Consider the following 14,161-nt stretch of genomic DNA (forward strand, 5'->3'; position numbering starts at 1 on the left):
GAGAGAGAGAGAGAGAGAGAGAGAGAGAGAGAGAGAGAGAGAGAGAGCGGAAACAATTGTATTGAAAATTCAATGCAGACAGTTCCAGTCATATTCCAGGCACATAACAATCATTGGAAACTTGAAGACATTATTTTATCAATTACTGAAGTGAAGTATGCCATATAATAGAAATAAATTAAAGCCCTAGACTTAGAGTATATAAATACATTAGCATCTTTAGCTCATATACATGTATATGAGGCCTAAAGCAGAAACATATGAACCTAAATCAAGGAAACTTTTTGCCGCTAGATCCAACATGAGCAGTTGCATTAAGGTTCTCTCAGTCGGAAATCTCACTTAAGCTTACACAGCTCTAAAAATATCAGTAGTTATGTTATGGCCCATATTCAGAAATCTGCTCACATGCCAGATAGTCCAGCCTAGGTTCTCATTATGCTAACTCTTCAAGGCCTGTGTAATCAACACCATCCTAGAAAACTATTTTCATTTCCTAATCACATCCATAACTTCAACCACTATTCAAAGCAGGAAAATTGTCCTTTGTTCCCACCTTAAGATGTTTAAAGATGTCTTTTCATTTCTCTGTCCCTAAACTGGGATGCTCCCATACATTTAAGTCTAATTTAAAGCATATTTCCCTCAAGAAATGTTCTCTAAGACTCAAACAAGCCCATTTACTTGACTAAATAGCAACATTATTTCTCATTGTTTTATGTATAGACATTTATATTTTGTGAAAATTTTATAGGTACACCTAACAAATTCTCAATCAGACTAGTTGGGAAACGTGGAGGTTCCCCCCCAAAAATGAAACCTCTGTTTAACTAGCTAATGATCATTCAAATACCCATTACTGATTTTCTACTCAGAATGTTCATATGGACTATTTGTGCCTGACCTATAGTAGAGCCTTCCAAACTTGTATTGGCCTGATCAGCCACAGTCAGAAACGCTGTACCTTGACCACAACATAGTAATGTCATTTGTTCCTCCTCAAGAATGAAAGACAACAACCAATGGATTTTCAAATATTTGGACCATGCCGAAATGTAATAAATAAAATTGTAATGAACTATCAGAAGTAATAATAGAATCCTATCAATTTACAGTTAACAGGGACCTGAGAGGCTATTGGATCCTGGTGGGTGGGCATTGCCATCTCTCAGTATTGGATAGATAGATAGATAGATAGATAAATAGATAAATAGATAGATAGATACACACATACATACACATATGAGTGAGCTGAATTTCATAGTGTCATAGATTTAGATTTAGAAGGAATCTTAGACATTATCTAGAACAATCTTTCATTTTGTAGGGGGAGAAATTGAGGTTCAGAAAGCATTAGTGATATTCCAAAGCTCACACCAGCAGTGAAATGACAGACCTGGAAGGTAGAACCCAAGTCTACTGACTTATGGTATATTCAGGAAATTGACATTTCCCAATATCAACTTGTTTATTTCTCATACCTTTAAAAAAATACAGAAGAAAAATTCCCACTACTTATACTTTTCTGGTTGTTGGCAAGTATTCACTTACTATACATTCACAGATATTTGTTCTTTTATCCCACAAATGAAGAACTCCGTGAGCTATATAGCCTACAATGCTGCTTGTATTTAGGTCTCATCTCTAAATAAAATCTTAAATGATATCTTTTTGAATATGCTATATCTAAAGACAGTGAAGTACTATGCAGATGTGAGATATTATTATCAGTGAATTCAGTTGAATGTTACTGAAGATTGTCCGTTGGCTATACGACTGTGAAACATGGAACACTACAGTCTCCAAAGAAATGAAAATGAATATTAACCAAAGGGCAATGGAAAAGTTCATGGTGGGTGTGAGCAGGCTTCAATGCATTATAAACAGAGAATAGTAAAGGAGACATGTAGTCAAGGATGTCTTCAAAGAAATATATAATTTAAAAAGGGGACAAGCTGATCAGACAGCAAGAATGAAAAAGAACTCTGGTCAGCCTGTGCGCAGCACTGGTATCCCCATAACATCAAGAGAAAACACTAAATGCTCTAGCAGTTGGATGGGTCCCCTATGATGAATTTAAAGTAGGACAAGAAGAGTAAGGGTGGGTAAGAATGGACCAGCTGCAATCTGCAATGTTGAATACATTACCCAGTTCACAGATCTATTTTAATATTTTAAAGTATTTGAAAGTTTTTATTGAATATATGATGTCCTTCTTTATGTTGAACAATACTATATCTCCCTATAGTTTCCAACTCATGGTCCTCATTTGAGATCACACAGAACACTTATGTAAAATAACCTTTCAAATATTTGCAGACAGCTATAGTAACTAAACACAGTAAACAAACACAGTCTTATCATCCAACTCTTTGAAGGCATGCCTTTGAATCTCCTTGGCATTCTGATTTCTGTCCTTTGAAATGCTCTAGCTGTTTGTCAATACCCCTACACACACACACATCAAGGACATTGACTAGGAGCTGGCTCTATCTATCTATCTATCTATCTATCTATCTATCTATCTATCTATCTGTCTATCTATATCCTGGCTATATATATATAGATTATGTGTATGTGTGCCTCTGACACTAGTTGTGTAACTCTAGGCAAGTCACTTAAACTCTCTGTGCCTCAGTTTCCACATTTGTAAAATGGGGATAATAATAGTACCTACTTCAAAGGGTTGTTGTAATGATCAAATGAGTTAACATGTGTAAAGTGTTTTGTAAACCTTAAAGTGATATATGAACACTGCCTATTATAATCATTTTGATATCTATAAATTTGTACATACATGTGTGCAAGCACACATAGGCGCTCGTGTATGTTGCCCAGAACTGAACATAACACTCCTGATGTAGTCAGGCTAGGACAGAGTACAACCTGACTATGATTGCCTTTATTCTGGACACTATACTTTTATTGATGGAGCCCCAAATCATCCTAAAAATGAATTGACAAAGCTGAGACCAACCCGATGAGATGGAAGGGAGGCACCAGCGATTAAGTAATAAACTCACAGAATCACAGAATTTTAGAGCTGAAAGACTTCAGAGGTCAACTGGTCCAACTGATCCAAATTAATCCCTACTAAACTACGCCCAGTATAGCCTCTGCTTAAAGACTTCTAAGAAAGGGAAACCCACCACCTCTTGATGCTGTCCAGCCCACTTTTAGACAGCAGGTCTGTTGTTAGGAAGTTCTCTCTCTCTCTTTTTTTTTTGTTTGGTTTTAATTATTTTTGTTTTCCTGACATCATTATCCTTTTGCAACTTCTACCCATTGTTCCTGGTTCTGCCCTCTGAACTCAAAGAGAACAAGTCTAATCCCTCTTTCAGAGGACAGTCTTTCAGATAACTTGAAGACAGCTATCATTTTTTTCCAGATTGAATATATCTACTTTCTTCAGTTAGTAGTCATATAAACTAGAGTCAAATTCCTTCACTACCCTACTTGCCCTCTTCTGGATGCTCTGTCACTAATTAAGATCCTTCTTAAACTGTGTCACCCACAATTAAGTACAAAATTCCAGATGTAACCTGACTAGGCCAGAGCATTGGATGGAACTTCACCACAATGCCTCTAGGCCTAGCTGATATTTGGATTGATGTGAATAAATTCTCTTTAACTTCCGTCATGTGTCTGGCTGTCAACACTAGAGACAAACAGATTAACTTGGAGTTTCACTTAGTAAGATTGGAGGGGACAGTATGGAGCAAATGACATTTGTCCTAGATTCCTGCAGCTGCACCCAAATTGCTGCTCTCCTTATACTTATATGGTAGATATGGTGCTTGTTCCTGATACTTAGACTTAAAAGTGGCTGCTTGTATCTTATTTTTATTTTTGAATCTAAGTAGGAGATAATAAGATAATAAAACTTCATCATCTTACTCTGTCATTTCATCTTTTTTCCCATAGTGTAATCATAATAACCACTTCTAGACACCTGGTTCTTAAATCCTAAAAGTGGTCTGGTTATACTGCACATAGCAATTTAAGTTTCATGGCTATCCTAATTTTAGAAACATTAATATTAAATAATATTTGATAATATCAACTTGTAGTTATTCTCTCCAGTAGCTTATTTTGGAAATCCTATCCATCTTTCAAAAGTCAATTCAAATTCAGCTCTTCTAGGAAGCGTTCTCTAATCTTCACAATGCAAAATTATTTTTTTTCTCTCTGGCCTTGTGGACTCATGACCAAGGGACATAACCACTCAGAGTCTCAGTTTTTTTTAAATATATTTTTATTTATTTCATTAAATTTTCCCAATTAGTTGGTAAACTAATTAATCATTCATTTTTAAAATTTTGAGTTCCAAATTCTGTTTCTCTTTCTCACCCTTTCTCCACACCTTGAGAAGACAAGCAATATGATATCAAATATACATATGAAGTCTATCAAAACATTTTCATATTAGCCGTGTTGCAAAAGAAAACTCAGACCTAAAACCCAAGAATAATTAAGTTTAAAAAGTATGCTTCAGGGGGCAGTTAGGTGGAACAGTAGATAGACCACCGGCCCTGGATTCATGAGGACTTGAGTTCAAATCCGGCCTCAGACACATAACACTCACTAGCTGTGTGCCTCTGGGCAAATCACTTAACCCCGAGTTCCTTACCAAAAAAAAAAAAAAAGTATGCTGCACTCTGCCCTCAAAGTTTATCAGTTCTCTGAAAGTAAATAGAGTTTTTTGGTTTTTTGTTTTGTTTTGTTTTGTTTTTATCATGAGTCCTTTGGAATTGTCTTGGATCATTGTCTTGATCAAAGTAGCTAAGTTTTTCATAATTGATCCTCTTTACAATATTGCTGTTACTGGGTGCAATGTTTTCCTGGTTCTACTCCCTTCACTTTGTATCAGCTTATATAAATCTTCCAAGATTTTTCTGAAAGCATCCTGCTCATCATTTTTTATAGCACAATAGTATTCTATCACAATCATATACCACAACTTGTTCATCCATTTCCTGATTAATGAATGTCTCCTTGATTTCCAATTCTTTGCTACCACAAAAAGAACTGCTATGAATATTTTTATACAAATAGACCCTTTTCCCTTTTCTTTGATCCCTTTGGGATATAGATCTAGTAGTAAGGGTATACATAGTTTTATATCACTTGGGCATAGTTCCAAATTGTTCCCCAGAATGGTTGGACAAGTTCACAACTCCACCAATAGTGTAATAGTGTCCTATTTTTCACATCCCCTCCAGCATTGTCATTTTCTTTTTCTGTCATGTTAGCCAATATGACAGGTGTGAGGTGGCACCTCAGAGTTGTTTTAATTTGCATTTCTCTAATCAATAGGGATTTAGAGAAGTTTTTCATATGACTATTAAGAGCTTTGATTTCTTTTTCTGCAAACTGCCTGTTCATATTCTTTGCCATTTATCATTTGGAGAATTGGAGAGCCTTGAATTTCAAGGTTACAAAATGGAGATAATAATATTTGTTCTGCTTTCTTCAGAAGTTTGCTTTGGAGAAAAGATTTTTAATTCAAAAGTAACTTGCTACAGTGGAAAGAGCAGTAAACTTGTAGTCAGAGAAGCTTTCTTTAATCCCACCTCTGATACTTGTTACCTTTTTGGCAAATCACTTATGTTCTTCTAGACTCAGTTTTCTCTTCTGTAAAATGAGGAGAATTGTACAAAATAGCTCCTAATGTCCCTTTTGGCTCTAAATCTATATTCTTATGATCTTATGATCTTATTTTTCTAAAATTCTCATTTTAGAAAAAAAAACATGTCATTTCTCTTCTAGCAGCTTCTTCAAGTTATGTTTATTGTAACCAAGAAGTGAAATTCCCAAACAAAACCCATCTTGATGGAGACATGTGGTCTGTTTTCAAATTCCATGATGAACAGCACATCCTCCCCACTTTGGCTTTGTCCTGAAGTGTTGGTAAGGCCACAACACCAGTTGGAGAATGCCACCAATGATGTGACATGCCAGAGCTGACACACTGGTACATGCCATGACATCTTCTGTGTGGCATGAAGGCAATGTGCCACACCAAGCTATAGCAGCCAATGATCCCATTTTGGATGAATAACTTGTACTCAATTCTGTTCTCTCACACATGGTGTTGCAAAACATTGTGAAACAATGAGCAGCAAGTGACACGGAGTCCAGAAGTTCAGGATTTCTGATGAGTGACAAGTAAATGTTCATGTTTACTTCAAAGCTGATTGATTGGTAAGAGCAGCTGTTTCATTTTTTAACATGCCAGGGTGTTGACTCAGAGAGACCTAATTCTAGGCTTCACAAATAATACCTTCACATGGATATGATGCTTCTGCCTTTTACCAGAATAGCATCAAGCATCCTCTTCTCTGCTAGATAGTTTCAGCCCTAGGTGAGAAGCTAGAAGAAATTCCATGCCTCTTCTCATCCCTTTTCCTGATACCTATCATCTGTTCTTTCTTTCCAATGTCATTTACAAATTTGGGAGAGAAGTACAGGTAAGAATAAATATTCAATGTGTTTTTGAAATCTAATTCATTTAAGAAACATTTATTAAGCACCTACTATGGGTGAGACAGTGCTAACAACTGAGAGTACAGAGATAAAACGTATCCCCTGCCCTCAAGAGCCTTATATTCTAGTCACCTGAGATAGGTGGTGTCAGGTTTGAGGGAGAAGAGGGGTAAGGTAAAACATAGGCCTTGATAAATTAAGACAATGGTTTGAGATTTTTGCTTGTTTTTTTCCTTTAGACATATGACCTCGTTAGTGTATATAATTGGTGAATTCTTGGTATAGAAATTACTTTTATTTATTCGGATCAGTAACTTCCTTGTAACTTATGGCGTTAGATTGTTTGGGAACACTAAGAGGTTAAACAGAAAAAGCTATCACTTGTATAGAGTTTCATGGTTTGCAAAGCACTTTACATATGCTATTTCACTCAGTACTGGACTTAAAACGAGATTGTCCTTATTTCAAGACTGGAGTTCTAGCTAGTACCCCAATATTGTTTATCCAACCTAATCTTCTTTGTGCTCTAATATCCCATTCAAAGTATATATTCAATCTCTAAAATGACCTATCAGGTGCCCCTAGTTTTCCCTTCCCTCATACTGAATAAATGGATGAATGTAACTTTGCTTTAATAAAACCTCTATTTTCTTTTATTTCTCTATCTATTCAAAGGATATCATTATATCTATATCAAAATAGCTCTTAGACATGTAGACAATTTGTTGGATTCAAATATTTGTAACTCTTTTGAAGAAAACATAGAAGACTTATATTTTGTTTTATTTGATATACATGTCTGTATGCATGTATGTATGTATATAAATATGTATGTATGAAAAGGAAGCTGTCATAATGTTTGGTAATGATTGTTGATGCTTTTATCATTTTTGAGTTTATAGAGAAATCTGGCAAAGTTAGGTCAGTTGATCATTTGGGGTTTTTGGATTTTTTTTTTCTTGCTTGATCCAAATGACTGTGTTTTCAAAGTTAATTTGTTTGTTCTATTTTGTAGCTTTCGCCTTGTGTTAGATGTTAGAAGGGAATCAGAAAAGGTCTAATGAGAAAGAATTGCATTAATATGTGGAGAATTATATAATTTCACTCTGTAGTTTTAGATTTACATCCTATGGTTCTAGGCTTTTAAGACTGCTTCCCGACTTTACTAAAATAATTTAACATGAGGCAGAGTGGGATTACAAAGCATATTGCAGGACCACAGCAAGGCTCGAGATTAATGGACTCATGCTGATGTTTGCGGCAGCCAAGCAATTGTTCCACTTCCCCGGGAGCACGGCATCTTCATTGTTTAAATAATAGAGAGAGGTCACTGATACTGCTATACTTATAATGTTATGTTGCCTAATAGAGGTATTTGGGGGTTTCATATTTTTCTCTTTTTGTTTGCTGAGTAAATTAATGCTTGTAAAAGGTTAAGGTTCTCCTGACAGCCCTAGAAATACAAGTCCCAGATTTTTATACAGCTCAAGTTTGGGCTATTTCTAGAACCTTTTAAGCCTGAAGTTTTAATAGGAATGTTATCTACTTGAAATAGTTTGTTGAAATGGAGCTTAAATGCTTGTATACTTTCCTCCCAGCCCCGAATAGGTGTATTAATGGAAGGAAAAGCAAAGGGATGTATAGGAATTGGATGTATACTGTTTAAAATGTAGAGTATATAGTATTGGAAAGGGTTGTAGGTTGTTGTCGATGAACTCAAGGTTGCTAAGTGCTGAAGGATAGAAGAAATGGAATTTGGCAAACTAAAGGGTGAGCCTGGGAATCAATGATATCATCTTAAATTTGGAGCCCTCAAGCACAAATTTTAGAAAGGAACCACTCTGCCCCATGTTGATTGCAGAATGAGTAATGTTCAAGCATTGGAGAAACCACAGAAGCAGAAATTTTCTTTGGGAAGATCCACAGAGGCCATGTAGTTCAATCCTTGTTTGGAGTTGATTCCCCACACAACATAACTGATATGTGGTCATCCAGTCTCTGCCTCAGTACCTCCAATAAGGGTGAACTTACTACTTACCAAGGCAGCCAATTCTTCTCTCACATAGCTCTAATAATTAGTGAGCTTTTCTTGCTCTCAAGGCTCAAATTGCCTCTTTGAAGCTTTTAGCCATTGCTCCTGGTTTTGTCCCATCTAATCCTTCTAATAAATTTCTACTCTCCAGACACTTGAAGAGAACCACCATGATTACACTGAGTCTTCCCTTCCTCAGCCTAACCATCCCCATTTCCCTCAACTGATTGTTAAGTTTGATAGTGCTCTGAGAAGGCTGACAATCATCTATGCAAGGAAGATGTAACCTATACACTGTTATCCAATACCATGGATTACCACTCAACTGGCCAGGCCATAAAATATATTTTATTGATCATGCTTTGTCATAGCAGTACCAGACCTGGCCACTGGATATTTTTCTAATAGATTATGTATTAGTTATAATCTGACTGAAACATAATGAGGTTAAATTTAATGAAGAGAGAACACAATGGAGAGTGGTTGTTGAGTGTGTGAGAAGAGAAAGATTAAAAAAGGAAGAGAGACAGAGAGATAGAGAATAGGATATTAAGTAATAAGCATAGGGAGGAAGGATGACATAGTGAGAATCCCGAGAGCAGATTCCATGTTTAGAGTGAGTGAAAAAAAAAATGGTTTCTCCATATGAACCCTTCAAACCAACTCTATGTTCAAAATGAGCTGAGTAATGGGTTCAGAGAAGAATAGTTTGTAGAGTAAGGCAAAGGCAAACATCCCCAGACTGTGTAGTTCACCAGAGAGGTTGAGAACTGTTTATAAGGCTGAAACCCTCACAGTGGCAAAAGCATTTCGGTTACGACCAAGCCTTGGCAGAAACACAGAGCTGATTGGCAGGGTTCTGAGTATCAAACACCCAATGTAAGGGAAAACAGATCATTCAGGGAGAAGTGATTAGATAGTGTGGACAGGGGCATCATTAGCAACAAGCAGTCAAGGATTCATTATTTCTAATGGAAGCCATTTTTCCTTCTACCAATTGCTTTTTAAGGTTGGAGAAAATCTGAGGAAATAGGTTGTAAGGGCCTTTATGTGTTGTAAAGCTTCCCCATTGGTACTTCAAGAGAATCAAAAATCAATTAGTCAGATTTCGGGACAGGATCCCTTGCCCACATCCCATGTGGCTAGTGACTACTTAGCATAAGCAGAAATTCCAGTGCCGGTCCTTGAGAGTCCAGAATGGAACCTGGGGTCCATCTTCTAGCTCGTGAGTGGGTTGGAGCTGACTCTGGAAGGTAAAGGACCTCAGGAGGGGCTAGGTTAAGAACTCCAATCCTCTGCCATCTAGATAAGGATGTGAGCTTATTCTCAATTCTAATTGTGTGAGCTCAGGGTCATAGGGTGAGGTCTCAGGGTGAGCCAGAAGCAGGTGCATCCCACCTTGGTAACTTGCTGGAGAGGTTATAGGCCTGAGCCCTAGAGTTGATTCTCAAGGAGTAATAGCAGCATTTTGGGGACTGCCATATATAAAACCTGGCAGATTAATATATCTATTTGATTAGCTTAGTTCTGAACCTTCAGTAATCTTCACACAGGAAAAGAGAGTCCTCAAGGAGAAGCCAGTAATAAAAATGGCTGGTTTTTATATTATATATTAAGGTTTGCTAAGCATTTTATATTTTGTCATTTCCAGCTGTGTCCAAGTCTTTGTGACCCCATTTAGAGTATTCTTGGCAGAAATATTGGAGTGGCTTGCCATTTCCTCCTCCAACTCATTTTACAGATGAGGAAACTGAGGCAAATGGGGTTAAGTGTCTTGCTTCAGGTCATATAGCTTGTAAGTATCTGAGGCCAGATTTGAACTCATGGAGATGACTCATCCTGACTCCAGGCCCAGGGCTCTGTCCACTCTACTACCTAGCCTCCCTAAGCATCTATATACATTTTCTCATTTAAAGAGAAGTCATGATGTGGAGCAGTGATGTTAAATTCAAATAGAAGTTGGGAAACTAATCCATACTTAAAAATTCCTGCTGGATACATAATGACTTAGTTTAAAATATAATATTATACATGTTTTATTGTATTTTTATTTATTTGTTAAATATTTCCCAATTACATTTAAATCCAATTTGGACAGCACTCAGGAGTTTTGTGGGCCACATGCAGCCTGTGAGTTTGAGGTTTGACCCCTCTGCTATAGAAGACAGAATGTTGCTGTGCAGTCAGGAAGATCTGAGCTAAAAATCTTAACCTCAGATACTTTATTAGCTATGGGATCCTGTGACCATTTATACAGATATGTGTACACACATACAAAAATTTCACATATACATTAATATATACTCATACATGTATGTACATATACATATACACATACATATGCACACTGATGAATGAATACCATAGATCATCCATCAAACTGTATATAAAGCCTGGACAACAGACTTTTTTCATTCAACTTCTTTGTTCCTTTGTAACTAACGAGGACAAATCATTGGATCCCATTTAGAGAGCCTCATTTGATGCTTCATTTAGATATTAATAATCAAAGGATCTTCAAACAGTTAACTCTGCTCCCACATCTTTTGATATGCCTTGTGCTTTTGACATATGCAAGGGAAACCTCGTGGGAGGACATTCCTCAAAGTGTCAATCTAATATAAACCACCATTTTATTCAACAAATAATAAGTATAGTGAAATCTTGTGCTTTTAAACCTTGGAATCAGTTGTTTCATTGTAAAGATTAAATCTACCATGTAATAGTATAATATCAAATGAGGTTATTTCTGTAAAATTCTCTGCAAACCTTAAATCACTACACAGGGTATCCCAAAATTAATAGGGTATCAACAGGAAGTGGGCATTTCAATCAATGTAGGAAGAAGAACAAGAAGAAAGAGGAGAAGGAGAGGGAGGAGGAGGAAGAAGAAGAGGATAAAGAGGAGGAGAAGGAGAAATACAAGAAGAAGAAGAAGAGGAAGAAGAGGAAGAAGAAGAAGAGGAGGAAGAAGAAGGAGAAGGAGAAGGAGAAGAGGAAGAGGAAGAAGAAGAAGAAGAAGAGGAAGAAGAAGAAGGAGAAGGAGAAGGAGGAGGAGAAGAAAGAGGAGGAGGACAGGAAAAGGAAGAAGAAGGAGAAAAAGGAAAAGGACGGGGAGGACAAGAATAAGGAGAACAAGAACAAGAAACTTATACAGGGTATCCCAGAAGTCTTAGTTCAATTTTAAGCTTTGATAACTAAAAACTGAACTAAAACTTTTGGGACATCCTGCATACAATTAAAAACATTAAGTGTTTACCACATGCCAAGTACTCTGCTGACATATAGAATGTTATGACCATGAAGAGTTTTCCCAAATGATATTTTATTTAATCATTGGAACAACCATGTGACCTCATTTGGGTAGATATTAGTACCCTCATTTTACAAATGAGAAAATTAAATTTCAGGGATTTGATGTCACTTGCCTAAACTCACAAGACAATTAGGTAGCACATTCAAGATTCAAAATCAGATCTTCTGACTCCAGTGTCATTGTCTCTCCCCTCCCTTTCTTTTCTTTTCTTTTCTTTCTTTTTTTTTTTTTTTGGTGAGGTAATTGGGGTTAAGTGACTTGCCCAGAGTCACACAGCTAGTGAGTGTTATGTGTCTGAGGTCGGATTTGAACTCAGGTCCTCCTGACTCCAGGGCCAGTGCTCTATGCACTATGCCACCTAGCTGCCCCCCCTTTATTTATTTATTTATTTATTTATTTATTTTTTAGGCAATTGGGGTTAAGTGACTTGCCCAGGGTCACACAGTTAGTAAGTGCCAAGTGTTTGACCTGAAGACAGATTTGAACTCAATTCCCCCTGACTTCAGGTTCTCTATCTACTCCACCACCCAACTGTCCTCTTCCCTCCCTTTCTTCATCACCAATAGAATTATGTTTTCAGTGGCAACAGCAACTCAGTATATTGACCCTGAATGATGAAAATGAAGATGAGTTAGAGAAAAAAACACTATCTGAGAAAAGAGGGATACTGATGCTCAAGTACAAGAATGGTCTAGAAGATGCGTCAGACTCAAATAGTAATTAAACCATACCCAAGAATCCCTGAGGGCTTCATACTGACTTTGAAAACCACAAATTAACATTATTTGTTGTCTATTTTACTTTTATTTATCCCATTAAATGTTTCCCTATTATATTTTTATCTGGTTTAGGACCACTCAGGAGTGTTGTGGGCAATTCAGCCAGTGGCCAGGTATTTGACTTTTGGTCTAAAGTGCAGCAGAAAATACAATGAATATGATAACCAAACACTCCTGTCAGAACTCAGAATATCATCGAGATGAGAAAACTCATGCTTAGAGAAGTCACATGGTTTGCCCCAGGCAACACAACTGTTTAGTATCAGAACCAAATTTTGAACCTAGGTTTCCTGGCTCCCAGTCCAGAGCTCTTTCTCCTAGTGACATCTCTATTTTGCCTCACCATTCCATCCAAAATACTGTAAGCCTGGAGTCCATTCCAATTTTACATACTTCCATTTTTTTTATTCCACAAACTCTAAATTAAACATTATATTGTGGCTCAAAATCCATTTTCATATATTTTCCTTGGGAGACAGTTCCTTGAGAAAAATGGAGTTTTTTCTGGCACATCTTCCTCAGTGTGTGAAGCATTAAGTGATTAGAAGTCAACATGTTAGGAAACTCGTCTAAATTTCCTGAGATCCCATTACCGATTTTACAGAACTCTCCAAATTGTTTCCTGACCCACTGTTCTTACACTGGGGCACAATAAAGTTAGTGATGTGATTTGCCAAAACCACATATGAAAATTTCAAAAATAAATAATAGAGAAATATGTTTCTTTGTCCTATAAAGAAGACCGCACATAGGCTTTTGAGAATTGAAAACAGCTGTGTACCATCTCGTCCACTGGCCTTTGCTTTGAAAGACTGCATCTGCATAGGCAGTCAGTGTTTTTGTGCTATCCCCATTAGCCTATTTCCATAGCTATTATAAAGATAGGCTGAACTGCCTGGAAATATTGTCAGTACCTCTGGCAACCAGCCTTAGAATACAGTGGTCTCTTTCTTTTCTTTTTTTCATTGCATCCTATTAGATATTCTAAATTTAATTCAGAGTCTTCAAATGAATATTGTGTTGTTGTTTTTATTTTAAAGATAGTAAGAGGACTAAAGGCTAGAAAACCTTGGTTCTATTCTAGACTTTCGATTACATGACCTATATTTTGGCCTCACCCTTAGGGGTATTATACCTGGAAGCCTATAAAGCCAGAACTTTAGTGTCAGGAACACCTGGTTCAAGTCTTGCTTCTGATACATACTAGCCAGGTTATACTAGGCAATTAAGTCACTTCACCTCTGAATGGTCCAAGAAATTATTTAGACTTCATGGAATAGTTAGCACCTGAGTCAACCTTGAAGGGAAAGAAAAAAGTACTTGTATCCTTAGGACTTAGCACAGTACTTAGCACAAAGTAGGCACTTAAAGCTTAATGATTGAAATAAGGCTGGAGAGGTAGATTGGAGATAGGTTGTGTGTGTTTTTTTGGTGGCGGGTTTTGTTGTTACCTTTCACAAATGACATGATCATATTGTGTATTAAGAATATTACTTGACCAGCCACCAGTGGAAAAAATGTGTAGGAGAGTGTCTAGATCCAAAGAAG

This window comes from Vombatus ursinus, unplaced genomic scaffold, assembly GCF_900497805.2.
Source record: "Vombatus ursinus unplaced genomic scaffold, bare-nosed wombat genome assembly UNPS02011767.1, whole genome shotgun sequence".
NCBI classification, from domain to species: Eukaryota; Metazoa; Chordata; class Mammalia; order Diprotodontia; family Vombatidae; genus Vombatus; species Vombatus ursinus.